Here is a 27,659-nt window from a genome sequence, read left to right on the forward strand (position 1 = left end):
TCTGACCTTTACTCTTGATAAATTTACCTTCACATCCAAACCTGAGGATGATTTATTAGAATAGTTGGCCAACTTTTCAAACCAACTTTGTTTCAGTCCTTTCCAAGGAGTGAGGAGGGGGAGAAAGATGTTTCACTGCACATAAAAATAAATCTTTCATTGGGTTGGAAAATATTTGTCCTGGGGAGAGTTAAGACCCAGTTGATTTCACTCCATTTTCCTGTCCAAGGATGAAGTCAGAGGTTAATATCTTGGCCAGTTTCTATCTGAATAGCACTAAGGGGACTGAAGCTGTTCTTCTCAGAGCAGGAAGACTGTGGGTCTCACATGACTTCAAGATCTGAACCATCTGAATGATCATTTACAGTGAGTCTATAAGGTCTTTTGAGAAGAAATTGTATCATTTTAATTGCATGCTACACGTTATTCTTGGACTTTATGTTCTAAAGAAGACAATAGCCCATAAAAAGATGATAATGTAATTTGAGATGGTGATACATACTGTTGCAAAGAGGTATATACAAAGCAAGGTAAATATGTACACAGTTAGTATAGAGCAAGGTCATGGGGAAGAGTAGCAGAAAGTATCAGGCAATGAAGGGATGCTGTGTGTTAAATAATGTCAAGGAAGAGCTCTGGAGGAAATCCTGAAGGAAGACCCTCCAGAGAAGAATGTAGGAATGTAGCTATGCAACAACTCGGGTGGAGTATACTAAATAGACAGACAGGACAGCAAGTGTTAAGGCTACAAAATGGGCATAGATGTTGCATATTTAAGAAAAAGCCAAAGGCTAATACTGCTAGAAAATAATAAATAGGGGAAAAAGTGGCAGGAGATAGAGGTGAGGGACAGGTCATATAATGTCTTCTAGGCCATGGTCAGAAATTTGTATTTAAGGCATACGAGAGAGCAGTGAAGTGTTTTATGAAGGAAACATATGATACTCATTTTTATTTATTTTTATTTTTTTAAGTTTATTTATTTATTTAAGAGAGAGAGAAACCATGAGTGAGCACAAGCTGGGTGAGGAATAGATAGAGAGAGGGAGAAGCAGACACTCCACTGAGCAGGGAGCCCAATGTGGGGCTCAGACCCCAGGACCCTGGGATCATGACCTGAGCCAAAGGTAGACGCTTAACTGACTGAGGCACTCAGGTGCTTCTATTTTTATTTTTTTAAGATTTATTTGTTTTTGAGAGAGAGAGAGAGAGAGAGAGAGAGAGAGAGAGAGAGGAGCAGGAGTGGCAGAGGGAAAGGGAATGAAAGAATCTCAAGCAGACTTCATGTTGAGCTCAGAGCCCGACTTGGGGCTCCATCTCATGACCATGAGATCAGGACCTGAGCCAAAACCAAGATTCAGGTGCTCAACTGCACCACCCAGGCACCCCTATGCGACTTATTTTTTTAAATTTTTTATTTATTTATGATAGGCACACAGTGAGAGAGAGAGAGAGAGAGGCAGAGACACAGGCAGAGGGAGGCACAGGCAGGCTCCATGCACTGGGAGCCCGACGTGGGACTCGATCCCGGTTCTCCAAGATCGAGCCCTGGGCCAAAGGCAGGCGCCAAACCGCTGCACGTCCCAAGGATCCCATGCGACTCATTTTTAAAAGATAACTGTCTGTGTAGAAAGGTCTGTAGGGAGCCAAGAGCAGGGTCAGTGAGACTGGACAGAACCAGGTAAGGCAGCAGCAGCCAGGTAAGAGATGAGCTATGGAACAGTGGCAGCCTGGATCCCAGACACAGCTGTGAGATGGCAAGGTGTCAGAGGTAGATACATCCTGGAGAAAGAGTTGACAGCATTTGCTGATGGACTGGGCTTAACGAATGAGCCTGCATCATGGGAAGAATGAAGATAATATTTATTGTTTGGACACAATAAAGAAGCCAGTCCAAGAGGGAAAAACAAACCTTTTCTTCTTGTTAGCTTAGTTTGACATGCCTATTTGACAGCCAAGTGGAAATGTGAAGTGGGACAAATAAATGTCCAATTCTGAGTTCATCAGAGAGGTTAGTGCTGAAGATGTAATTCTAGGAGACATCACCGGACAGATGGTATTTACAATCAGGTTTCTGAGTGAAAGGAGAAAATGCATGTAAACAGCCGTAGACTGGGGACTGATCCTACAGTGGTCCAGCATCTGGAAGTTAGGAAGAGAAGGGGAGTCAGGAAAGAAGATTGGGAAGAAATGGAGAAAAACAGGGAAAGCAGGATTTTCTTGAAGTCAAATGAGAATCGTTCTTTAAGGACGGAGGTCCCATGTCGAATGCTGTATGAGAATTGAGTAAGTTGAAGAGAGAGAATTGGTGACTGGATTTACTGAGACGAATGTCATTAGTAGCCTTGACAAAAACAATTTCAATGCTGTGAGGGGAGGAAATCTTGATTAGAATGGGTCAAGGGTGGGTGCATTTTAAGGAAGTGGATGCAGTAAATATGGACTATTTGAAGATTTCTTTTTTTTTTAATGATTTTTTTAACTTTTTTTTTTTTTATGATAGTCACACAGAGAGAGAGAGAGAGAGAGAGAGAGGCAGAGACACAGGCAGAGGGAGAAGCAGGCTCCATGCACCGGAAGCCCGACGTGGGATTCGATCCTGGATCCCCAGGATCGCGCCCTGGGCCAAAGGCAGGCGCTAAAGCGCTGCACCACCCAGGGATCCCTATTTGAAGATTTCTGATGTGACGTGGGGAGAGAAATGAGGCAGGATGCGGGGTGAGGGGGCGGAGGATTTGCTGAGGATCAAAGGAAGATGCTTTTGTTTTTTTTTGTTTGTTTGTTTGTTTTGTTTTGTTTTTTTTTTTTTTGCTTTTGTTTTTTAAGATGGAAACTATCACAGCTTGTTCCGTGTGCTGATGAAAGGGAAAATCCAGGGGAGAGCAGGGAACAGGCTGTTAATTTGGGGAGGAAATTTCTTTGGAGGCCAAGAATGGCTGGTGTCCTGTGTGTAAGTGGAGAGGGGACAAAGAAGGACTGATTCAAGGAGCAGAGAGAGGGGGAAAAGCCTGCAGAAACCATTTCATAGGAGGGATAAGGGTAAGAGGGGGACCGCATCCATAGGCTTTGTAATAAGCCAAAAAGATCAAGTGACTCCAAAAACTAAAGCATAATGGAAATCGAAAGGATAATCATGTGTGTTAGGGGTAGGGGAGGAAGAACAAAAAAAATATCCCTCTACCTCCTGTGTTCTCTAGCTGGCCCTGCAAATTGGACTGACAAAAGACAGGTGAACAAGAGAAGAGCAAACAGAAAGTGCATCACCCATAGGCACAGGGGCACTCAGGGATGAATAACTCAATGGCATCATTCGAACTTGGGACTCACCCAGCATCTCAATGACAACAAAAACCAATGACTTCATAAGAAGTGACAAGACAAAGGGAAGAGGGTTTAGGCTTTTAGGTGACAAATTATGGGAGGGCAAATATATGGAAAACTAATGGGCACTGAGGACTAGTGAGGTTTGTTATATAGACTCTTCCTTTGCCTTCTTTGGGCTGATAAGGGTCGTTACTTGTCTCTAGTGGTTGACTTCTGCTTCCTGGTAGAGAGGGGAGGGGGAACACCTTCACAGATTTTCCTGCTTTTAGGCAAATAGACAGAGGATAAACAGTTTTTCTTCTATTAGCTTCTTCTCAAATACCTTCGGTTCAAAATACTCCTTCGTGCCAGAGTGGCATTGTTTTCCGAATCCCTTCGGTAGAACAACTGTATTTAGAGAATCTGATTACTTTCTATCTCAGGATAGATCAATTTCAGATTTCATTAGTTAGGCCAGCCTCCCAGTCGATCCCCCTGAGCCTTTCCATGGCAGCCCTATGGTGCAGGCTGGCAGCAGGAGTTTGGGCACAAGTGATTGTAAGGATTTACAACAACAGTTTATATTGATAATTTTATTGATTGGTAGAAGAAAGATGGTGGATATTATCTTTTTAACTGGTTAATAGGTAAAAATCCAGGCATTGATTCCAGCCTCTGAGAGTAGGGGATATAACCTTAGAAGTATGCCAGTCAGCAAGGACAAACCAGCGGGAGATCAGAAACCTCATAAATCATCCTAAGGAGGATAATTGCAATGAGGATAAGTAAAAATTGGCTGTATGTGTAATTCATTTTTACAAAATATTTAACAGTTTATGAATTCTTTTCATTTTTTGAGAAATATAATATGGAAATGCGAATAAAACATTGTATATTGTTTAACAGATGATCATTAAGCAGCTACCCTTATAACTCCACAGAAGATAAGAAACAGTACTACCAAAACAATCCCATCTCCCGCCCTGTATTCCATTCTACTCCCTCTCCTCTAGAAATAGACTCTACTGTGACTTGAGTAATAATCATTTACATGCTTTGCTTTGTAGTTAATCATATCTAGAGGCATCTCCAATACCTTCTTTCTGTCTCTGTCTCTTTCTCTCTTTCACACACACGCGCACACACACACACACACACACACACAAACACCCTCCAAAGTGCTTTTATGTCCTTCGTTTTTCTCTTCTTTTGGTCCTCATTTCCCCTGTGGACATGGCCACCTACATTTATATCTTGAAATAGGAATCTGCAGTGACTCCTCTTAAGGGTTGTTTCAGAGGACTGGAAGGGCAGAAATGAGTATAAGGCAAAATCAACCAGGTACTTGTTGAGATGTGAACTTAACCTCTATCACATTATTCAACTTCACACTTGAAAAAAGTCATCAAAGTACTGTTTTTGTATGAACATACTTCCCCAGGAACCTTAGACCTTAAGCAATTTGTTTTCCTGGACTAGCCCTAGAGAAATTTTGGTACTGGTAAAATTAACCTAGCTGTGGCATTCACATTTCTAGCCCTCGTTTTGACAGCTGGTGCCCTCCTAAGTGTTGCCTGATTCCTCAGCAGGTGACCGACCACTCCTCCTTCAAAGTTTTTGAATTTAACTTCGCAAATCCTATTTCCTTCAAAATTTACCTACACTGTTTCTCATTCCTGAACTGTCTGATCTTCAGAGATAATAACCACATGGCCAAAATTTAGTGAAAGTTTTACTGTATTTCAAATATTTTGCTAGATATTTACATGCATTATATATCATTTGATCTTGACATTAATCATACAAGATACTTCCATTATTATCCTCATTTTACAAATGGGAAAAACTGAAGCCCAGTATAATACACCTAGTAAATGTCAGAAAGAATTTTGACCCTGGTCTGGCCTATTGGCCTCCCTAGTTATAGTAGGATACTCACTGATTTCCATTAACTAATTCAAGCTTAAGTGTACAAGGTATTGTACAAATAGTATAATTTGAATGGAATAAGTTGGCTAGTGTCTACTCAAGATACTAAACATACAAAAGGTATTTTTGGTTAACTATATCTCATGGTAGTTGTGTAGACTGTATAATAAGTAGAAATTGTTGGTTTTATGCCCAAGGATTTATTGCCTCCAGTTTTCTTGGATTAATGCCACACCAAAGGTAAATTTAAAAGGATAGAAAAAATTATATAAAATGAAAATGTATTAAATAGTATCTCATTAAGATGTAAAATGGTAATAGTAGGAAAGCTGGACATTTTACACAAGTGTAGGATACTACAGACTTTTCTATTAATATGTACAGATTAGAAATTCTAATGGGTGTTCCCTTAACAAAACTGAATCTAGATAAATTATACCTTTTAAAAAAGTGTACTCTCAAACAAGTAAGGAAAATACACAGATTCAACAAAAGAAAACAGAAACCAACCACTGAAAACATCAAAAACAAACAAAGAAACTAATAAGCAAATGCAAAATTAGGCATTGACCTACAGATAAATGTCATTGCTCTCTCACCAAGGGTCGGGAATAGGAACATGAGACTCCTACAATCATTATGTATCCAATAAGTGAGCTAAAGCAGTCCTGGGTAGATACTATCACCCAGGTCATGGATCAATCAAATGCAAACTGTTATCCAATAAATCATTCAAGATTTTAGCTCTCAGAACACCAAATTTTGAGTTGATAATCATCAATTATCAAAGATCCAAGGAAATGAAGCAACAGGAGTAGTTGACATAAACAAACATAACATCAATTTAGACACCCCAAAACTGAAGATATTGAATTATCAGATATAGGATATGAATATATGAAATGTTTTTAAAAATAAAACAAAATAATAAAACAATAATCAGGTAAAAAGAACGCATATCATCCTTAAATTCAAAAATAACCAATGAAGCTTTTACATTTATGTTGAATTTTTGTTCATAGTAATATTCTTATATCATTATTTATAGTAAAGTTATATCATCTTAAAAACAAAAAAGAAACATTAAATAAAAGAGACAGTTGAGAAAAGAGTTAGTAGATCCAGATAAATGACCACAAAGGGACACAGAAAAACAAAGAGAGAAAATATAAGAGGGAGATAAATAAACATAGAGATTAAAATAGGGAGGTTTAAAATATCAAGTGAAGTCCCCAAATGAGAAGATAGACAGAATGAAGAAAAGGCTTAATTTGAAGAAATAATAGATAGGAATTTTCCACGTATGTATAAAGAAATAGAATAATTAAATATCCAATAAATTTTTAAAAGAGAGTTATCCACTCCAATGCACATTTTAGTGAATTGGCAGAACCATGATAATAAATGGAAAGTGTTGAATACATAAGGGAGGGAGAGAGGGGGAGGGGGAGAGAGAGAGAGAGAGATGATCTGCAATTAAATGACAGCTGAAAAGACAGATTTTTTACAAATAGAATTCAGAAGAAAGGGTAATATCTTAAAAAGAATTCAGAGAAAAACTTTTAAATTAATATTGCATTCTTAGAAAAACTATGTTCTAAGAATGAGAATGATAGAGATATTTTCAAAAAAATTCTGACTGAGCATAAGACACATGGACTCTCACTAAAATAATTTCTAAAAGATTTACTTAGGAAGAAGAAAATGATCTTACAGATATGTTGATATAAAAGGGAAAATAATGAAAATGAAACTGGTACATGTGAAATTAAAAAAAATCCAATGCATAAATAAAAAAAAATAATTAGATAAACAAAAGGACAGGAGGAGGTGCCTGGGAAAGAACAGAGAAGGATAGAGAGAAATAGGGAATATATTTAGTATATTCAAAGAAATAAAAATACAAGTGTGATAATTCATGTAAGTAAGAAGAAATATAAAAATGAAAGGAACCTACTGGAATTTTAGAAATGAAAATGTGATTAAACTAAATTAAAAATACAACAAATTAGTTAAACTAAAGATTAAGCACAACTGTTGAATTAAACTGAAAGAGAAAAATGAAGAAAATATCTTAAATCTTGAAAAACAAACAGAGACATGGGGGTAAAAAGAGGATTAGAGACCCAGATGTTTGTATGAAGGTGTCTAATCAAAAGGCCAAGAATAAGAGAAAAATAAAATATGTTAGAGATAATATCCAAAGAGATATTATGTCAAAAATTTCCAACACCAACAAAAAGCACAAAGCAATAGATTCAAGAAGCCACACAAATCCAAGTCAGGATAAATAAAAAGAAATGCAAAACTAAATACTTTGTAGTAAAACTATAGAATTCCAAAGACAAGAAACATGGGAGTAACTAGAAAGAAAAGATAGTTGAAAGCTGACTCCTCATTAGCAACAATGAAAGCCAGGAAAGGGAATACTATTTTCAATGTAAAAAAGAGCCAATAACCACCATCCTATAATCTCTACTGAGCAGAAATATTTTTCAAGAAAATTAAAGTAAAATATAATAAAGTGAATAAAATCTGAGTTTGCCATCAACAGACCAGCAAAGGGAAATTCTATAAGATACGCCTTCGGCAGAAGTGACACGATCTGAGCTGGATAGGGTGAGATGTAAGAAGTAATATATAACAGGAAAAGTGATAAAATACCTGGAAAATATGAAGACGAATGGATTAGAAAATAAAGTCTTTTGGATTCTTGATGATATAATTAAAATACAGTAGGGTGCAAACCAAGGGAAGGTGAATGAAGCTTAAAATTAACTAAGGAGGAGGTGTGTCAGGATTTAGAGAAAGATGCAATAAAGAGTACAACAGACCCTCTCCCCAATATTTAATGTGAAGTTGTTTTGTTTTGTTTTGTTTTGTTTTGTTTTGTTTTTAGAGTGAGAGAGTGTGGGGGATGGGTGGCAGATGGAGAGAGAATCTCCGCAGACTCCAGGCTCAGCACAGGGACCAACACAGGGGCTCAATATCATGACCTTGAGATCATGACCTGAGCCAAAATCAAGAGTCAGATGCTTAACTGGCTTAGCCACCCAAGAACCCCACTGGTGAAATTGTTTTTGAAAAGTAATTTAAAGTATCTGGAAATTGTCTTAAGGACATAATAGTAAATGGAGAAATACTCATTCAAGAAAATCTACCATGTTGGTATGAACAGTCAGTCCATGGCATTTGAGCTATGTGCTGTTCTTTTATCCCCCCCCCCCCATTCAATTTCGATATTATAGAAGCTTTATCTTGGACACTCTGGCCAGGTGAGGCCAGTAAGACAGGTGTGCCTTCTCCCTGTAGATTATGGTTTGGGGCTAACAGATACATCCCAGGAAGGCCAGGCTGCTGGCAGTTCTCATTTCCTCCAGTCTTACATTGGAGAGGCCCTGTTCCAGGCAGGGCCTTACCCCTACCCAGCTCCTACCCTAGGCATTGCAAGTTTCCAGTCATTTACTTATAGGATGGAAGTTCCACACCAGGAGAAACAGATAAGAGTGGGGGCTTCCCCCGACCCCATCCCTGGCCTCAAAGAGAGGGTTGCAGTCCTGGAAAAACAGGTCAAAGAAGGAGTATGTATAAATGGCTCCAGGGCTCTACCTGTGGGAACAGGCTATACATTCAACAGATTGTGGAGAACTCCATATCTAAGGGCACCATTGAAGACAGTGAAAATCTCAATGGAGAGCAATGAAAAGGTCTCTAGCAACTCGATGCAAACAAAATAGTGGAGCAGTTATAAGTCTAATAGAGAGAGCCAGGGACGATCCCTCCTGGAATCACAGACAACATTGAGGTCAGGTGGGCTGAATGGGCACTGTAAGAAGCTTCCACAGGGGAGTCATCAGAGCAGGGCATGTTTGAAAGCATTCCCCAAGCAGTGCAGACCCATCAACACTGGGGGGAAGCCTCACTAGGAGATGGAACTTAAACACAACCTCCATCCAAACACTGACTGACAGGAATCCTGGTTTCAAAATAAAACCACACTCATCCCTAGTAGTCTGTGAGACTGTGTGGATGCTATGTCCCACAGGAGCAATCTGAAAGGAAAACTCTGTGCTAGTAGTCCCTGGGTAAATTTGGGAAAAGAAAATGTAAGCTCTTTGAATCATAATAGAGGTCTACCATCAATATATGTGTATCCAATGGTAGAGGGTAAAGTTCTTACTAGCTAAGGACTTATGCAGAACATTTGAGCAATAAATGTGAAGGGAAGGAAAAGTAATTTTACCTCTACTCTTCTGAGTTGTTAGCTACGACCATTGTAGTAAAAGACAGACTAACAATCGGAAAACACAGAACTTTATTAACATGCATGATCCCTCTATACATGGGAGATTCCTTGGAACAATTAGAGACTGTCCAAGGTGGCTTAGAACTCAAGATTGAATGCCTTCTAAATAGAAAAAAGAGTGGGGGAGGGATGAAGATCTCTTATGGGACACTAAATGACTTTTAGGAAAGATGAATGGACCCTTAGAAAAATAAAATTATGTTAATTTGTGCCGAGGTTTGTCTGGGTGTGGTGTGGATTTCTAGTCTCCTCTCCTATGATTAGAATTAATCCTTCCTGAATGTTTAAAGTCGTGGGGAGGGGATTTATAACAAATGAGTTCCTTCGGGAGGATCTGTCAGAAAAAACCTCTCTCTGCATTTGCCGTTTTTCAAATGCCTACAGCTCAAAATAATCAATATATCAAAGAGACATGTTTTGGGGTGACATGTCATAAACTCCTATAGTAATATTTGGAGCTTATACCATTCTGGGGACAACCCCTAGTTAGCCAGGATAAAAGAGAAAAATAATATGAGCAGGGTTATCAGAGGCTTCATACAATGGAGGAAATAGATTTTGCAGAATTATTTTTGTTTGCCAAATCACTAAACAATAAACAAATTGCCAAGCATCTGACAACAAAAGAACCCTTCCTGAGTGAGAAGGGAAATCAATATACAGAGACACATCAATATTGTATTTAAAATATCCAATATTTAACAAAAAATTAGGAGAGTTTTTTGAAAGAGGAAAGTGTAACCTTTACCCAGCAGAAAAATCAAGCAATAGAATCTGCCTTGGAAAGGGGCCCAGGGAGTGGACTTAGCTGACAAAAAAACCCCAAGCAGCCATTTATTTAAATATCCAAAGAACTAAAGGAAACCATGCTTTAAAAAATAAAAACAAGTATGATAACAATGTCTCTTCAAATAGACAATATCAATAAATATATAAAAATTATTTTTTTAACTGGAAATCAGCACAGTTGAAAAGTACAATAGTCAGAATGAAAAATTCATTAGAGGCCATTGGAGAGTTGAGCTAGCAGAAGAATCAACAAAGTTGCAGGTAGATCATTAGACACTATACAAGCTGAAAAATGGAAAGAAAAAAGTTGAAGATCAATAGACAAAGCTTCAAGGAAAATATTTGGGGAAATAATCAGTGAAAGGATCCCAAATTTGATGAAATATCTGAGAAGGTTAGAAAACTCCCAACTAGGATAAATGCAAAGCGATCATACATAGACACATCACAGTAAAAATACTGAAAGAAAAAATCTTCCAAGCAAAAAGAAAAAGAAAGATTCATCTTGCACAAGGAAAATCCATTAATATTAACATGTGACTTCTCATCAGAAACAATTGAAATCAGAAAAACAGTGGGATGATTTATTCAAAGTACTGAATTGTTTTTTTTTCTGAATTGTTTTTCAAAAGCTCTCAACCAAGAATCTCACACACAGCAAAAAAATGATTCTCCAAAAATGAAGATACATGAATTGTATCTCAGTAGAGTTTTAAAAAAGAAAAGGAAGGAAACCAAAAATCCTTCTAGATGAGGATAAGGCTATTGTTCAAATCATACTTTGATTAGTTGCATATGCATGTAGTAATTACCAGACTATTAAATAAAAATTCATGTTTTCCCAACTAGTATAGATGAAAACAGAATCAGGAAAAAGTACTTAATTAATAAAGAAGATAAGAAATAAGAGGAAAGAATCAGAAAGGTGGGGCAAAGAGTAAGCATACAATAGTGGTGTATAAAAATATGATAATCTATATGTAACTATAATTAATGTAAATGATTAAGTGCTTTAGGTAAAAGACAAAAGTTGTCATATTGGATTTTAAAACTCCAGCTTTATTTATATTTATTTATATACATGTATCTAAAACACAAGGATAGGGCAGCCCTGGTGGCGCAGCGGTTTAGCGCTGCCTGCAGCCCAGGGTGTGGTCCTGGAGACCCTGGATCAAGTCCCACATCCGGCTCTCTGCGTGGAGCCTGCTTCTCCCTCTGCCTGTGTATCTGCCTCTCTCTCTCTCTGCGTCTCTATGAATAAATAAAAATAAAATCTTTAAAAAAATAAAAAATAAAAAAATAAAACACAAGGATATAGAAAGGTTAAAAATATATATATATAACTCATATATTCTAGACATATTTCAACCAAAATAAAGATGATGTAATTATATTAATCTTAGATAAAATATACCATAAAAAAAAGGACCAGGGCACCTCAGTTGCTCAGTCTGTTGAGCTTCTGACTCTTAATTTTGACTTGGGTCATGATCTCAGGATCGTTAGATCAGGCCCCAAGTCCTGTTCCATGTTCAGTAGGTAGTCTGCTTGAAGATCTCTCCCTGTGCCCCTCACTCTTCTTGCATGCACACATGCTCTCTCTCTCAAATAAATAAATCTTTTTAAATAATACAGTTCATAAGCAGGGAGAAATAGTTAATAAGGAAAAAAGTATAAGTAATTAGAAAACAAATATGAATAAACCTAAAATTTGAGAATATGAAACAATTATGACTTTTAAACTAAAATGTGTCATAATTGTAGAGAGTCTAGACCTTCACAGTATAGTAAGATGCCAATAGATTTGCCAATAGATTTGGAAACTGAAATGGATGTATTCCTGGGAAAACGTAATTTAATGAAAGTAACAAGAATTAAAAATCTGAATGCTCTTATTTCTGTTCAAGTAATAAATCTCTATGTAACCTTGTACATTCTCACAAGAAAATTTACATACTTAGCTGATTTCACAAGGAATGCTACCAAATATTCAATGGACAAACAACTTCTGTTGTATACAAACTGCAGAATTATAAAGAATGATTACTTCCCAGCTCATTTTATGAGATATCAAAACCTAAGAGGACAGTAGGAGAATGAAACACTTTAGGCCTAAAATCTATGAACATGCAAGACTAATTAAGAAAGGGAGTGGTGGTGATACCCAAATTATATCATTAGAGATGAAAAATGGGATAAAATTATAGACCTTATAGGTATTAAAAACATTCAGGGGTATAATAAACACCTTTATGCCAATAAATTCAAGAATTTGGGTGGAATAGACAAACTCCTTTTAAAAAATGCAACTTGTCAAAGCTGACAGAAAAGGAATAGAATTGGATGATTTCAAGTAGTGAATTCTTCCAAATATTTCAGTCTTACACAGGCTACTGAAGAGTATAAAAGCATGCCCCAATTTCTTATATAAGGATCTAATTGCAAAATTTGACAAGGCCATAGAAAGTATAAACAGTTATAGATCAAGCTTTCTCATAAATATATATGAAAAAATCCTTTAAAAATAATCAAATTAAATCTAACAATATAATACAGTCCAACAAACTAAAACTGATTTCAGGAATACAAGATGGCTTAACATTTGAAAATCATTTAACATAATTCTCCAAATGGAAAGAAAAAAAAAACATGTATTATAATGCTGATAGGTTAAATGAAGCGAGATCATTTGACAAAGTTCAGTATCCTTTCATGATCAAATGCTTTGCAAATTAGGATTAGGGTTTACCTAACCTGGGAATCTATATTTTTTTAAAAGATTAACTGATTTATTTGAGAGAAAGAAAGTACAACAGAGGGAGGAGCAGAGGGAGAAACAAAAATCTCAAGCAGATTCCCCACTGACCATGGCACCCGACTTGAGGCTTGACTCACAAGCCTGAGATTGTGACCTGAACTGAAATCAAGAGTCAGGAGCTTAACCAACTGAGCCATCCAGGCACCCTGAAAATCTGTATTTTTTAAATCCTATGATTTCATGTTGTAGCTTATGAAAGAGATTTATGCTCACACCATTTTTATTCAAAATTATATCAGAAGTTCTAGCCAGTGCAATGAAGAAAAAAAACTCTAATTATAGGAAAGGAAGTAAGGTATCATTTACAAACAATATGATTGTTTATGAAATAAGAAATCAAATGGAATACAGAAAACTATTAGAATTAATAAATTAATTCAGAGAGATACTGTGTACAAAGTCAATATGCAATACCAACTGCATTTCTATAAACTGACAACAAATAAAAAACAAAATTTAAATGATGCCATTTATGCTAACATTAAAAACCATCAAATACTCAAGAATAAATTTGAAGAAAATGTGCAATGTATCTACACTGGAAAAAAACAAAATCTTATTTGAGATAAATAAGATCTAAATAAATGAAAGTATATATTATGCTCATGGATTAGGAGACACAAACAGGAAAAATGTCAATTCTTCACAAACTATCTTCAGATTCGATGGCATCCCACTTGAAGTCCAAGCAGGTGTGAGTGTGTGTCTGTATGCAAATTGACAAGCTGATATCTGCAAGATAATTAAAAATATAAAAGACTGAGAATAAAAATAAAGGCAAAGGAATTACTAAAGATACTGAGGCCTATTACAAAGTTCTCATGATTAACACAGTGTAGAATTAGTGCATAGATAGACTAATGGAAAAGAATAGAAAGAATACAAAAAGAATAGAGTCTCACATACTTAGCACCTGATTTATCATAAATATGACACTTCAATAGGGAGAGAAGAATGATATCTCCAATCAAAGGTGAGGGGTCAGTTGGACAACTAAATGAACAAACATGTGTCTTGATCTCCATTTATCAGCATACACAAATATGAACCCAGATAGAAGACAAAAATAGAAGAGGTATAATGATAAAGTTTTAAAAGTAAACACAGAAGAACATCAGACCATGAATAGGATAAAGATTTCTTAAGTTGGTCACAAAGATATGAACCATAAATGAAAAGAAATTGATAAATTGTATTATATTAACTACTGTTTATCAAAACCACCAGTTTGAGATGGAAAAGTCACAGCATGGAGTACAGTGATATACATCTATCCACAAAGGGACTATATCGAGAATATATAAAGAATTCTGACAAAGCAGCAAGAAGAAGATGTAGGAGCATGTTCATAGCAACGCTGTTTGTAACAGTTCCAAAAGGGAAACCATCAACAGATGAATGTAGAAACAAATCATGATGCGTTCATACAATGGAATATGTACAGCAATTGGAATAAATGATCTTCAGCTACACACAGCTGTATAAATGAATATCACAATTGTAATGTTGAGTGGAGAGAACATACACAAAAATATATACCACATGATTCCATTTATATAAAGTCCAAAAGCAGGCAAAGCCTATTTATGCTGCCAGAAGTCAGGATGGCAGATATCCTTCTGCAAGAAACACAATGAGTAAGGGACTAAGGGAGGAGCTGCTGGGATACCGTTCTTCATGCTCAGTGTCCAGTATGGATGCCATCACATGCATGTTCATGTGCTCAGATAGTGAAATTGGTCAGATTGTAAATGCATGGTGTGTATGCTTTTCTAGAGGTATATCATACTTAAATGAAGTGTTTTAAAATATGTTTTATAAAGATTTATTTATTTATTCATGAGAGATACAGAGAGGGAGGCAGAGGGAGAAACAGGCTCCCCATGGGGAGCCTGATGCGGGACTCGATTCTGGGACTCCGGGATCAGGCCCTGAGCCGAAGCCAGATGCTCAACCACTGAGTCCCAAGAGTTCCATTTTTTTTAGAAGATTTTATTTATTCATTCATGAGAGACACAGAGAGAGAAGCAGAGACATAAGTAGAGGAAGAAGCAGGTTTCCCATGGGGAACCCAAGTTTTAAAATATTTTTTTATTTATATTTTTATCTTTATTTTTTATAGGTGTTCAATTTTGCCAGCATATTAAAATATTTTTAAAATACATACCCAGCTGGAGCTGTGCGATAAGTTTCAGAATGTCACCACCCCCAAAATGGCTTTCAACCCTGTGAAGTTGCTATTACTTCAGGCTATTACAGAAAAAAAAACAAAAAAAAAAACAATCAAAACTAAAACAAAACCTTCTCAATGTTGCCTCCTTGATACCAGTAACAGCAGAAAAAACAGCAAGTTGTCCTCCCCTCTCTCCCACCTTCCAATATTGTGCAAATTCTTCTAATGGGTGGGACATGATTCACACCCAGGAAAACACTGCATATGGGTCCCAGCCTCTGATGTACTGGGAAGCACATCTAAACAGGGTCAGAATGGATGCTGAGTGCCAATCCATCATACCCACCACAAAGAGGGAGGTGGTTGTACAACACATGGACACGTTACCAAGGAAGTCAGACATCAGACTTGAACTCAAAATAGCAGTGATGTCTGGATATATATACACACACACACACACACACACACACACACACACACACACCCTTGGGGCCATATGAAAATGGGAGGACAGATATCAGAACTGATTATTTCACCAAAGACAAGTAGGAGATGGTGGGGAGAAGTGGCCCCAGAGTGAGATCTTGGGTAAGTAATACTGACACTTCAAGGAAGCCAGAGAAAATGAACCAGCAAGGGGGGTTGAAGAAGAGCATTCAGAAATATTAGAAAGGAACCCTGAAAAAAAAAAAGCCAAAGAATCCCAAAAATGAAAAAAAAAATTTAAGGAATTCAAATATGGAAGAAGAACCCATGGAATTTACTAGTGGCCACATAGAATGTTATATGTAGAAGACACCTTCTAAATTAACATCTCCAGGGTAGATCTGGGTAGCTAAGTGGTTTAGCCTTTGGCCTGCCTTTGGCCCAGGGTGTGATCCTGGAGTCCTGGGGTTGAGTCCCGCATCGGGTTCCCTGCATGGAGCCTGCTTCTCCTCCCTCTGCCTGTGTCTCTGTCTCTGTCTCTGTCTCTGTCTCTGTCTCTCTGTCTCTCTCATGAATAAATAAAATATTTTTTAAAAATAAATAAAAATAAATAAATTAACATCTCCAGTCTCTTCAGAAATAACGATCAATAAGGTAAGTGCCAGAAGAGTTAAGCTGTTGTGAGTGAGAACGTGACAGCTTGCAAGGATTTGAAGGATTTGCAATCTATTGACAAGTCAAGTGGAATTAAAACAACTATTTCACCTCTCTTGGCATGTACTTCTTCAACTATAAAAACAAAACAAAACAAAAAACAGCAGTTTGCCGGGAGGATTAAGTAAGTGTGGTCATGCACCTAGCACAGAGCTGACACATTATGCCCTTGAGAGTTTGTGTTTTGATTCCTTCTTTACAAGTTCCTTGAGGGAGGGATCACTTTATTCTCTGTTGCATCCCCAGCATTAGCACACAGCCTGACACATGGAGGCACTCAATAAATGTTTTTGAAGATATGAAGGAAATCTTGATAGTATTGCTGTTAAACCAGAGTTGGCAACTGTTTCCCTCATTCCAGCTACTTGTTTTGAGGTTATATTTGTTACTAGAGGCCATGGGGACAGAGCAGCATTTGCTACACCAGGCTGGAATGGCTGTAGCAGACTGGAACCCCATCATCTTCCCATCTCCTGAGGCCAGAGGAGTGGCCCCATAAAAGTGCAGTTTCATATATTAGCTGCTCGTCTATTCAGACCACATGTTATTCTTGCTGCATCTGTTTGCAATCACTCTCACCACTATTCCTTTCAAGCAAGCAGAGGCTAACTGAACAAAAGGCTGCAGGGTGGTATGTGGTGTGAATTCCTCAACCCCTTGTGCTTCTCATTCAACTAAACATAATTCAGGCCTTTAAAACAATGCAATTTCCTGATGCTCCATCAGAATTGGCAGAGGCTGTTGGGTACAATCTCATCATTGCTGCTCCTCTGCCCCCTTGAAAACAACAAAACAAGTGTTGTGATTCCAGATGGTGGGTGAGAATTTCATTTGGTATCACTTCTCTTGTCCTTTTCACGGTGAGCAAAGACCAAGGGGACTTGGTCACTGGACAATCTAGCCTCAGAGCTCCACCTGATTGACCTGTCAGGAACCCTGGTCTCCCCATAAAAGCCAAGCTCAACGGGTACTGCGTGGGATGAATTCTGGCTCAGAAAGCTACAGACTTTCGTAGTTAGAAAGGGGCATGAAAGATTACTAAGTGTAGCCTCCTTTCCCCATAGAGTAGAAGCTGAAAACAAGTGAGGTGAGCAATTTGCCCACGGTCTTTTGAGGCTGAACAAAATTTAGCATCTCTTTGATCTAATGCTTCTTCCTTTCATTTAAAATGGTGTGGATTTTAAGAGAAATATAATCCACATGCCTCTGATTGAGTTACATTCACTGCATCCAGAAATCATTTTGTTCAAGCCTGTCAGTGCTCAAGCCACCCTCTGAGCCTCTTTGCAAGCACTTAAGACTTTTGGAAATGTGACGTGGTATTTTTGCCATGGCAATGTAAAAATCTCTTTGAACTAGGGCTTTTGTACTGAGAGAGGGAGACAGAGAAAAGCACTAGCTAAGGAAAAAAGAACAGAAGGGAGAAAATAAGAATTAGCACATAAATATTATCTGTTTTTAAATTGAAGTCGTGTTTCCTCATTCCCAGTGCCCCCCAGTAAAGCCTGGGATGGGAGGTGGTGCTTTCCAGCATGGTTTGAAGAAGGGACGGCTCTAAGACCTGGAACTCACATTCCCAGAGACACCTGATCAGGTACAGGTAATTGGTCTTCTGATCAATAGAATCTGTTGATGTAGCCACAGCCACCTGTGAAATCCTTCCCCTTAGGCCCCGGGCTCATATCCTCACTTCTTCCCTCTGAATTCACTCCTTATCATAACAAACCCCGAGTGGGCTCCAGGGATAAGCAGGTTCCTCTGTCATTCTGGAACTTAGAAACAATCAACTCCCTGGAACTGGATTTTTTTCTGTTAGAAATAAAAACAGAATACAGAGTTGGGAGTGGAGATTGACTCTGTGAATTGCATTAGATAAACCGAAAACCATCTGGGGGCTGATCGCCACAAAAGGTGAGGGAGCTGAGGAGACTTGCCAGGAGATAAAGTGAACCATCACCATGCTAGCTCCCTCCTTCCCTCTGTTGAACTCCCTGATCCAATATCACCCCAAATGAAAATTTGTTTACTATCACTAACCTATCTTGCAATGCCTGGGCTTGAGAGACCTATTTGCTACGGGGTGTGTGTGGCCTTAAGACAAAATGATTGGCTTTCTCCCTTTTCCATCCACACAGCTCACAGAAACTATCCATTTGAGGCTTCTTCTCCTCTTTGAGATCCTCCTGATTTTACCCAGACACACATCTAAGTGTGGGAGAGAAGCAGGTGGGGTGGTGGGTGACCAGAACCCTGCTACAGCGGAGCTTCTTGAAGGTGGCTCTGTTCAGAAAGGGAACCATGGTTCTTGGGAGTAGATGGCAGCATGAGGGCTGTGGTCCAGTGAGAGAGCCCATACGTGAGTGTTTCCATTGCTAATCCTCTCATCCCAAGGAGATGAGATCATTATTGGAAAGATCGTTTCTAATGTGACTTCAGGCTCCAGTTTCAAATGAGCTGGGAAGGGGACTCCATCCCCCTTTTCTTCTAGAAAGGGGACTCCATCTCCCTTTTCTTCTAGACTGTCTGTCACTTGGTTTTCTCAATCTGGGCACTATTGACATGTTGGGCCAGATAATTCTACGTGTGCCCTGTACACTGTAGGGTATTTAAGATCACCTCTCCAATAGATGCCAGTAATAATCCTTTCAACGCTGACAATCAAGAATGTCCCCAGATACTGTCCAAATGTCCCCCCAGGAGTAAAATCGCCAGGCAAAGAACCAGTGGCCCAAAGACCCGAAGCTTTAGACTAAAACAGCTTCTCGCCTCTTCCCATCTTGCTGCTTGAGGGCCATCCCAGAGCCTGGGCGCATTCCTGCCAGGGCACTGACTCCCTCTCCCATCTCTCTGCCCCATGCCTACACCAAGAGGTTGCCCTCAGTCTGCTCTTGGAGTCCTCGGCTTCCTTGGAGAAGATTGTGAGAAGGAAACAAACAGAAAGGGGGAAGAAATAACAAGAATAAGAGCAAAGGATTAAAAGTAAGCAGAATCTGGACATGGGGAGAAAACATGATTCCTTTTCCTTCTCTCTCTGTCTCTCTCCCCTACCCTCTCCCTCTCTGTCTCTCTGTCTCTCTCCCTGTGTGTCTCTCTCTCACTCTCTCTGTCTTTAAATAAAGGGTCCTGGGCTTTCTCAAGGCAGCCTGTATCTGAATCTGGTTTTCATTTGCACGCCCCACAGCCATGAGCCTAGCTTCTTCTAGTAGATAATTTGACTTGATTACTTTCTGAAAGGGCAGACAGAGCTGGAGTAGCCCTGTACTCATTTACTTGTCACTCTCCACACTGCCTTAATTTGGGTTGAGCTGCACCTCCCCCTGCCCCCCAGGATGGATTCCGAGACTGGACTCAAACTCCCCTGGGAAAGAGCTGCAAGAAGACGGGCAGTCGTCCGGCCTTGGATGCGGAATGCCTGACACTGTTTGACAGAAACGGAATGCTAGTTTAACAAAAAAGACCCAGGCAGCGCATTCCCCACCAGGACGGATTCGGGCTTTTTCCCTTGACATCGACACCAGCTAAGACAGAAAATAAAAGTCAGGGATAATTAAAAATCAAATTGGTGATTTTGTGAACAGAAGAACCCTGGGTTATACATTTCTATTTATTTATCTTTTTTATTCTCAAACATCTGGCACAGCACTGAGCACGTACAGGTGTTTGATCGGTATTTGTTAATTTATTGTCAGACTAGGTCACCTGTTCTAGTGAGATGGAATTGTGGGCGGTGTTACAACTGTCCCCAAAATATTATTACCTAAATTGTGAGATTACTGGATTTTCTTGTACTGCAGTAAAATATGCAGTAAAAATTATATTTTTAATTTTTTTTAAAGACTTGATTCATTTATTTGAGAGAGAGAGAACAGGAGTCTGAGCGAGGAGGGGGTGGAGCAGAGAAAGAGGGACAAGCAGACTCCCCACTGATGACATAAGGCTGAATCCCATCTGATCCTGATCCCATGACCCTGAGATCCTAACCCAATCGAGAATTGGGCGCTCACCCAATTGAGCCACCCAAGTGCCCCAAGACCAGATACTTTTAAAATAAACGGTCCCTGGTTCTTTCACTGTAATTCTGTTTATTTCAATTGTACCCCTTCTAAAGAGCTCATAGAGATTCTACATTTCTCCTTTCCCTTTTTCCCTTTCACTAATTTTTATATTCCCCAAATGAATGAGACCATATAAAAGGGAAAGGAGAGAAAATGAGTGAAAATATCAGTGAGGATGACAAAACATGAGAGACACCTAACTCTGGGAAATGAACAAGGGGTAGTGGAAGGGGAGGTGGTGGGGGGGATAGGGTGACTGGGTGATGGGCACTGAGGGGGGCACTTGGCGGGATGAGCACTGGGTGTTATACTATATGTTGGCAAATTGAACTCCAATAAAAAAATTTTAAAAAAGAGATTCTATATTTCTGTGCAGCTTTCTGAAAATTCTAGTCTTAGTTTTCCCTCTTCTAATTACTAGTAAATCTGTTTTCTAAGCTAGAGTTGAAAACTGGTGACATGTATTTTTTGGCTCACAGATCAGTTTCTGTTTCTACTCGTATGTTTATTTTATGCGGATGTCTTTTGTAAGGCCCGTCCTCTCCAGTTCTTCCCTCGCTCAGATACTCCAGAGCCCTCTACCTGATGTTTCACATCCTTACATCCTCTGCCCCACTCTCGTTTGAGATATCCTGGTAGGTGCCAAACATATAATACTTTGGGCCTATAAACCATATTAAATTGCCATTTTGTTTTAAAAATGATCAACAATCCTCCACTGTGCATAGTTCAACCTCCAGTACACCGTTCATTCCTGCTTCGAGATTAGGAAGGAAACTCCTCTTTGCTTCATAACCAGGGAGGGGCTCAGTTCAAGACTCACAGAAGGTGCATCGAAGTCTTCTTTTAATTGTTTGAAATTTTAAGTTTGGGCATATGTGTGGGATTGAGTAGAAGAAAGTGGCCAAATTTTGGAATTTAGAATCAGAAACACTTTAATTTGAGAACCAGTTCAAACACCTTGTGTCCTTGGGCAAGTGATTAAATCTCTTCACACAGTGGTTCTTTCATCTATACAAGTTCAAATAATAACCACGATATTGATCTTATAGCATTTATGGGAGGGGTGTTGTACATAAAGCACTTAACAAAAAGCCTTATATATATTAAGCACTTGTTAGCTGTCAGCTCTTATGACCATCAGCATAAGTATTACTACTAATAGTTAATTATGAAATGAGACAAATACAGGCACATAATGGAAACAAAAGTCTGTCTCTTAAAAAGCTCCAAAGAGATTAACAATATTAATTATTCAACAAGGACATGTAGATGTGATATGTGAGTGTACACAGGTGTGTCTGAGCATCTAACTCTCAATGTGTGCGTATGTTTTGTGTTGACGGCATGTGTATGGGAGTGGTTTCTTGCATCCAAGTTTTAGTGTTACATGTTACCTCAATTTGACAACTGAAAAGAAGCAGGGAGGTTAAGTATTATAGGGAGAAGAAATTCATGGCTGAGAAACAGCCAGCCTTTGTCACATTCTGTTGACTCAAGGTTGTGAAAATTAAGTATAGGAATGTTGCTTTCTTTTTTCTTCTGGCAAATGGAAAGGCCAAAGCTCAGAATTGTTGGAAGTGACAACCCAATTAATCAGGCTCTGTGCTCAAGCTAGGTGTTGAGCCTGCCCACAACTGTGAAATTTTTAAATGACCCCTTTGTCTTCAGCAGTGCCAAAGCCAAATTCTTGTGGGATCACTTGCTACTTGGCACCTGGTATCTGACCAGCAAGAATGTGGGACAGAAAGTTCTTTAAAGAGCAGCCAAGCTATGCATTTGTTTCCTCTGCAAGAAAATGTAAAATATGCACTTTTGCAGAACACGGCAGTTTATCGAACTCCACTACTGTATATGCCTCTGGCAAATATCTCTCTACAACAACCGAATCCAAGTCGACATAAATGTTGACTCCATCACTTGAAGTGGCAACAAAAAAGGGAAGTTATCATACTCATAGACTCATAGAATGGAGAGCAGTGAGAAATCTTTGCATTTCATTGCAATCTTGCCCCCCCACCCTCCACCGCCCGTCCCCTCCTCCAATTTTCTATCAGATGGTAAGATGGAGAGCAAAGAGATCGAACTGCATGGCTAAGATAACACAGACAGACACAGTTAAATCGGAAAACATGATCTCCTGGCCCGCAGTGCATGGTCTCCTTGCATCTTGATGAAGACTTGAACAAGAAGAGGCCTGTGAATTCTCTTTCCCCATTTGCTGTTTCTATTGACTTAGAGAGGTATCCCTCTCTACAAAGCCCACCTAGTACCTCCACTTTATCTCAATTTTTCCTGATTCTATTACTGGGAATTAAATTGGACAAGCATCACTGATACTCTACTCACAAGGAAACAGAGACTTGGAAATGTGAAGGGGCTTGGTCTAAAGTCACAGGGAGCTGGGCCTCCTTACCCAGGCCTCTGAGCCCCCCTGAACCCCAAAACTCTGTATTAGGATGGGATGGAATTATGTTAAATGATACATGACAGAAAACAGAGATATTAAATAATTTATCTACAGTTATACAGCCATCTCAGATTACATAACTTTTCCCTGCAACCTGAATGCCTGATAATCAAGGCCTTTTACTGCCATTTAAAGAAAACATCAGTGCTGATGGCTCATAACTTGAACACCAAAGAAGCAAAAAATAAGCCTCACCTGCCAATAACTTGCTCAGTGAGTACTTGTGTGTGTGTGTGTGTGTGTGTGTGTGTGTCACTTACTATGTACTTGAGAACCTTGTGGGATCCTTTACGTATATTTTAAATTTACCTCATTCGAACTCTGAGAGTTAAATATTACTAATCCAATTTTTCAGTTGAGGAACTGGGGCTTTGGGAGAACATGCAACTGCTTGAGTCACATTGCTAGTGACTCAAGGTAGAGCATGCTGCAAGTGATTTGGGACCTTGTAGATATTTATGGCTTGATTTAGGAACTGGCCCAGTGCAGGGCCTAAGGGAATCAACAAGCAGAATTAAAACCCTCCCGTGTCCTGCTCTACAAAGTCTACACCCTTCCTTCTACTGCCCAGTCCCTGCGCAGTGAAGATTATTTCTGACCTAACGCTCCTTCTTCTCTGAATAAGAGTCACAAGGGTTATTTTGCAAGGCTTTCAAGATCTCCCAGATAATAGATATTCATAAAACGATAGTTACAACCCTCTGGAAGACACATGGTCTGATTACTGCTATAGTCTTGACTGATTCATTTAACTTCCCTATAAACCCTGCATAATTTGCTTTATTTCCCACATGAGTATTACAGTGTTAGATAGGTAGATGTCAAAATCAACACAGTTCTCTGTAGTATAGTGAATTAGATCATCACAGCCCAATTTAGAAAGTAATTTCCCCAAGACGGCTTTCTTTAAAAGCAAGGAAGAAACTTCCATTGGGAGTGCTTTCAGCTGCAAAAAGATGCTTCTAACCCCAGTGAGATAACCCCCGGGGCAATTAGCTTTCCAGAAGCTTTGATGAGCTGGCTTCCTCTGTATCCTCTGTGCAATGGGCAAGCAGAGCTAGAATGGGCTAGTGCCTGCTTTGCCTGAGTTCCCTGGTTCTCTTTGACTTGTGCCTGGCTCACCCCTTCTTTATCCAGCTCTTTTCATGCCCCAGGACAGTAGTCTCTGGTCTGCTTTCCTACCCAGATGATCCTCTCAGTAAGTCTTGAGAGTCTGATGGTGAACACTGGGAGGTACCCTGTTCTATGCCTAACAAATGGTAGCTCTTCATAGCTGTCTCTGAACTTGTCTTTACAGAACATTTGAATTCTCTCTCCTGTTTCTCTGGAAACATGAGCAAAGCAGTGTTTCAAATAGATATAGGGGAGAATTTGCTGAAATGCATACTTTGGAATACTAGCCTCTTCTATGGTTACCCTCTTAATCAGTATTTGAGAAATACAGCACTCTCCACTTCCTGTCTCAGAGATTCTGTACAGCATATGAGCACATTAAACTTTATGAGAAATTCTGCAGTACAGAAACCTATTTGATTTTATTTAACCCAGTTAATAATTAATTTATTTGGCCATAGAACTGTGTTTTCCAGTCAACACTAATTAACATCTTCTAGAGCTAGTTATTTGTGGAACATACTTTCCTAAATGCCAGAGAAGGGAGTTCTTTGTTTTGTATAAGAGCTTTCCCTGCTCCCAGATTTCAAGTGCATGTCGCAATGGAAGACAGTCTCCGAGGCTATCAAGTCCCAAATTTATCCCTTTCCTCTGAACCCTCCTCAGTCAAACCTCCCACATTATCACATTCTCTTTGCTGGTGCCATCTCCATCACTAGCACTCAAATGTCATTCAGGTCTTAGCTCAAATATTTAAATCCACAGAGAGGTCTTGCTTGATACTCCCGGCTTAAGACTTATTATCAGGGGAAAAAAATCCTGCAAGGATGTAATAATATACACTGAAATGGGAACAGATATCACCTTGGGCTTTAGGATGAAGTGGGATGTATGTTTCTCTCTTTATTATTTTCTGTGTTTTCAGGATTTTCTATAACTATTTTAAAATAGAAAAAAATTATTTAAAAAGAGGAAAATAAAGTTCCAAACAACACTTGCTGATCTCTTTGAAGTGCTCATTTTTAACGTCTCCAGTGTCTCTCTATATATCTTGCTTGTCCTGTTTCAAAGCCAAACCATAAACTTTATAAGTTTTATTGTATTTTTTAAAATTTAATTTGCTTTACATTCCTATAGAAAAATCTGCAGATGTTTTAGTTTTACACACTTATTCATGCCATCTGGTGTTCTAAAACTTCACCCAAATGATATCTCCTGACCCATGGGATTATTATCCTATGATTTTTTTAAATTTTTATTTATTTATGATATTCACAGAGAGAGAGAGAGAGAGAGAGAGAGAGAGAGAGGGCAGACACAGGCAGAGGGAGAAGCAGGCTCCATGTACCGGGAGCCCGACGTGGGATTCAATCCCGGGTCTCCAGGATCGCGCCCTGGGCCAAAGGCAGGCGCCAAATGGCTGCGTCACCCAGGGATCCCTTATCCTATGATTAAGCCAGCATTGCCCTCAGTATGAGTCTTGACTCAGCTAAACACATAGTCTGGTTTCTGCCTATGTCTTATTTGTTGTTGTGTATGCCTGACCCTCATCTGTTGAAAGCATAACTGTGTGATTTGACTTTAGGGGAATTTTTTTAATTCAATTCCTTTCAGCATATTTACTTAAGTGGAATAGCCCTCTACCAGCTCCTGGGTTAAAACAGAACGCTCCACTGACTGAGTAATCAAATACCCACATGACCCTAATACTAAGAAGCCTAAAAGTCTAATATATTCAATTATAAGATCCCCAATCTCATCCCACATTATATACTTAGAGTTTGCATAATGCTTATAGATGTTTTAAGTTTGGAAATTCAATCAGATTCAGTTCTTTTTTCATGATCTCTTTGTAGACAGGAGAACACTGGCTGCTGAGCAGAAAGTGGCCATGATAACACTGGGTTTACCTTTGTACCCATACAAGACATGTGCTACCTCACTGCCACCCTGCAGTACTAAATCTTCAGGGAAGAGCTGCTCTCTCTCCACTTAATGAAGGTACTTTGACTAAATGGTTATACTCTGGACCTAGAATTCTTCTAATTTTTATACCTTCAGAAAAGAGACTTCTCAGAATCAGTCTGAGCACTTCTGGACAAGTTTTAGGCAAGGTACTGCCCCCCAAAACTGGAGACACAGATAATTACAGGATACCAGAACAACATCTCAGGAACAGAAGCCATCCTCTGGAGCTAGTACCACGGTAGAACTTAAACCAATTATTGAGTTTCTAGAGCTTCTTTGTGGACAAGCTTGAGAGTTAAAATTCCAGGGGCTATTAGTCATAGGAACTCCCCACACTTCCATCAGTTTTACCTCCAAGAGCTCTCCACCCAGGTTGTTAGGGTGAATATCAGAGAAAAATTCCTTCATCCTTCTTTCAGGGGGAAGAGAAAGGTAACTACTTTGAAATATACAGAATATTCTTTTGTCTTTAACAAAAACTTGCCTTTAAGGGAAAATTATTTCATCAGAGCCCAATCACCTTGGGTTTTATAAGAGCCTGACGAACCTAGTGAGAAGGAAATACCTAACTCCAGTCGGCTTTCACCTTCCATATGGAGGAATGGAAATAACCCAACTCCGTTCCTCTCTAGCTTTCCTGTGTCACTGAAGGGAGACAGAAGGACTGAGAAGCATTGTGATGGTCATGATAGGGTCACAAGCTCACTAAAAGACTGAGGCCTAGTCATAGGACTATAGAAAACTCCGTTCCCACACTTACTACTACATCAAAAGGGTTCCCACATAATGACAGGCATTAAAAATAAAAGAAGTGAAACTCTCAGGATATATTTAAGGAAAAGTTTTCAAAGGCAACAGAGAAGACAAAAACAAGAGCACTACAAGAAATTTTAGCCTAATTTCTAGCCACAAAAATAAAAACTCACAATAAAAGTCTATTCACCTCAGCTCCTTTTACCCAATACATCATATCCAGCACTAAACAAAAAATATAAGGCATACTAAAAAGCAAAAAAAAAAAAAATTAATAAAAAAAAATAAAAACAAAAACAAAAAAGTTTGAAGAGTTAGGACAGAACCAGACATCAATATAGCAGAGATTTTGGAATTATCAGATAGACAATTTAAAATAATGAGGATTAATATGTTAAGGACTCTAAAGAAAAAGGAGACTAACATATAACAGTAGATGAGTAATGCAAGAAGACAGATGAACAAGCTAAGAGAGTATTAAAAGGAAATATTAGAAGTCAAAAACACTGTGACACAAATGAATGATGCCTTTGATAAATAGACTAGACAAGGCCTAGGAAATAATCAGTGGGCTTGAAGCTATGCTAGTAGAAACTTCCTGAACTGAAAATCACTAAGAAAAAAGGAATAAAGAAAAAGAAAAGAAGAAGAAGAGAAGAAGGAGAAGATGACGACAATGATGGTGGCAGCCATATATGCGAGAACACTGGGGCAACTTAAAATATGTAACATATGTGTAATGGGGATACCAGGTGGAGAAGAAAGAGAATTGAGAAAATAATTGGTGTTATAATGGCTGAGAATTTTCCCAAATTAATGATAGGCACAAAACCACAGTTGTA

At 38.8% G+C, this 27,659-nt stretch overlaps 1 long non-coding RNA gene across 3 annotated transcripts in view; it reads left to right on the forward strand.

Annotated features, from left to right (window-relative positions):
• The first annotated feature begins 3,428 nt into the window (after positions 1-3,428).
• Positions 3,429-27,659, forward strand: part of LOC140625617 (uncharacterized) — a 49,784-nt gene continuing 25,553 nt past the window's right edge. The window contains exons 1-4 of one of the 3 annotated variants that reach the window (XR_012024970.1): positions 3,429-3,464; positions 17,948-18,052; positions 19,327-19,437; positions 25,953-26,097. This is a non-coding gene — a long non-coding RNA (uncharacterized lncRNA). Of the gene's footprint in view, positions 3,465-17,947; positions 18,059-19,326; positions 19,438-19,786; positions 19,994-25,952; positions 26,098-27,659 lie in introns of those variants that run through there. The other 2 variants (XR_012024975.1, XR_012024965.1) reach the window with 2 other exon arrangements.

Source organism: Canis lupus, chromosome 3 (genome assembly GCF_048164855.1).
Source record: "Canis lupus baileyi chromosome 3, mCanLup2.hap1, whole genome shotgun sequence".
Classification (NCBI taxonomy): Eukaryota; Metazoa; Chordata; class Mammalia; order Carnivora; family Canidae; genus Canis; species Canis lupus.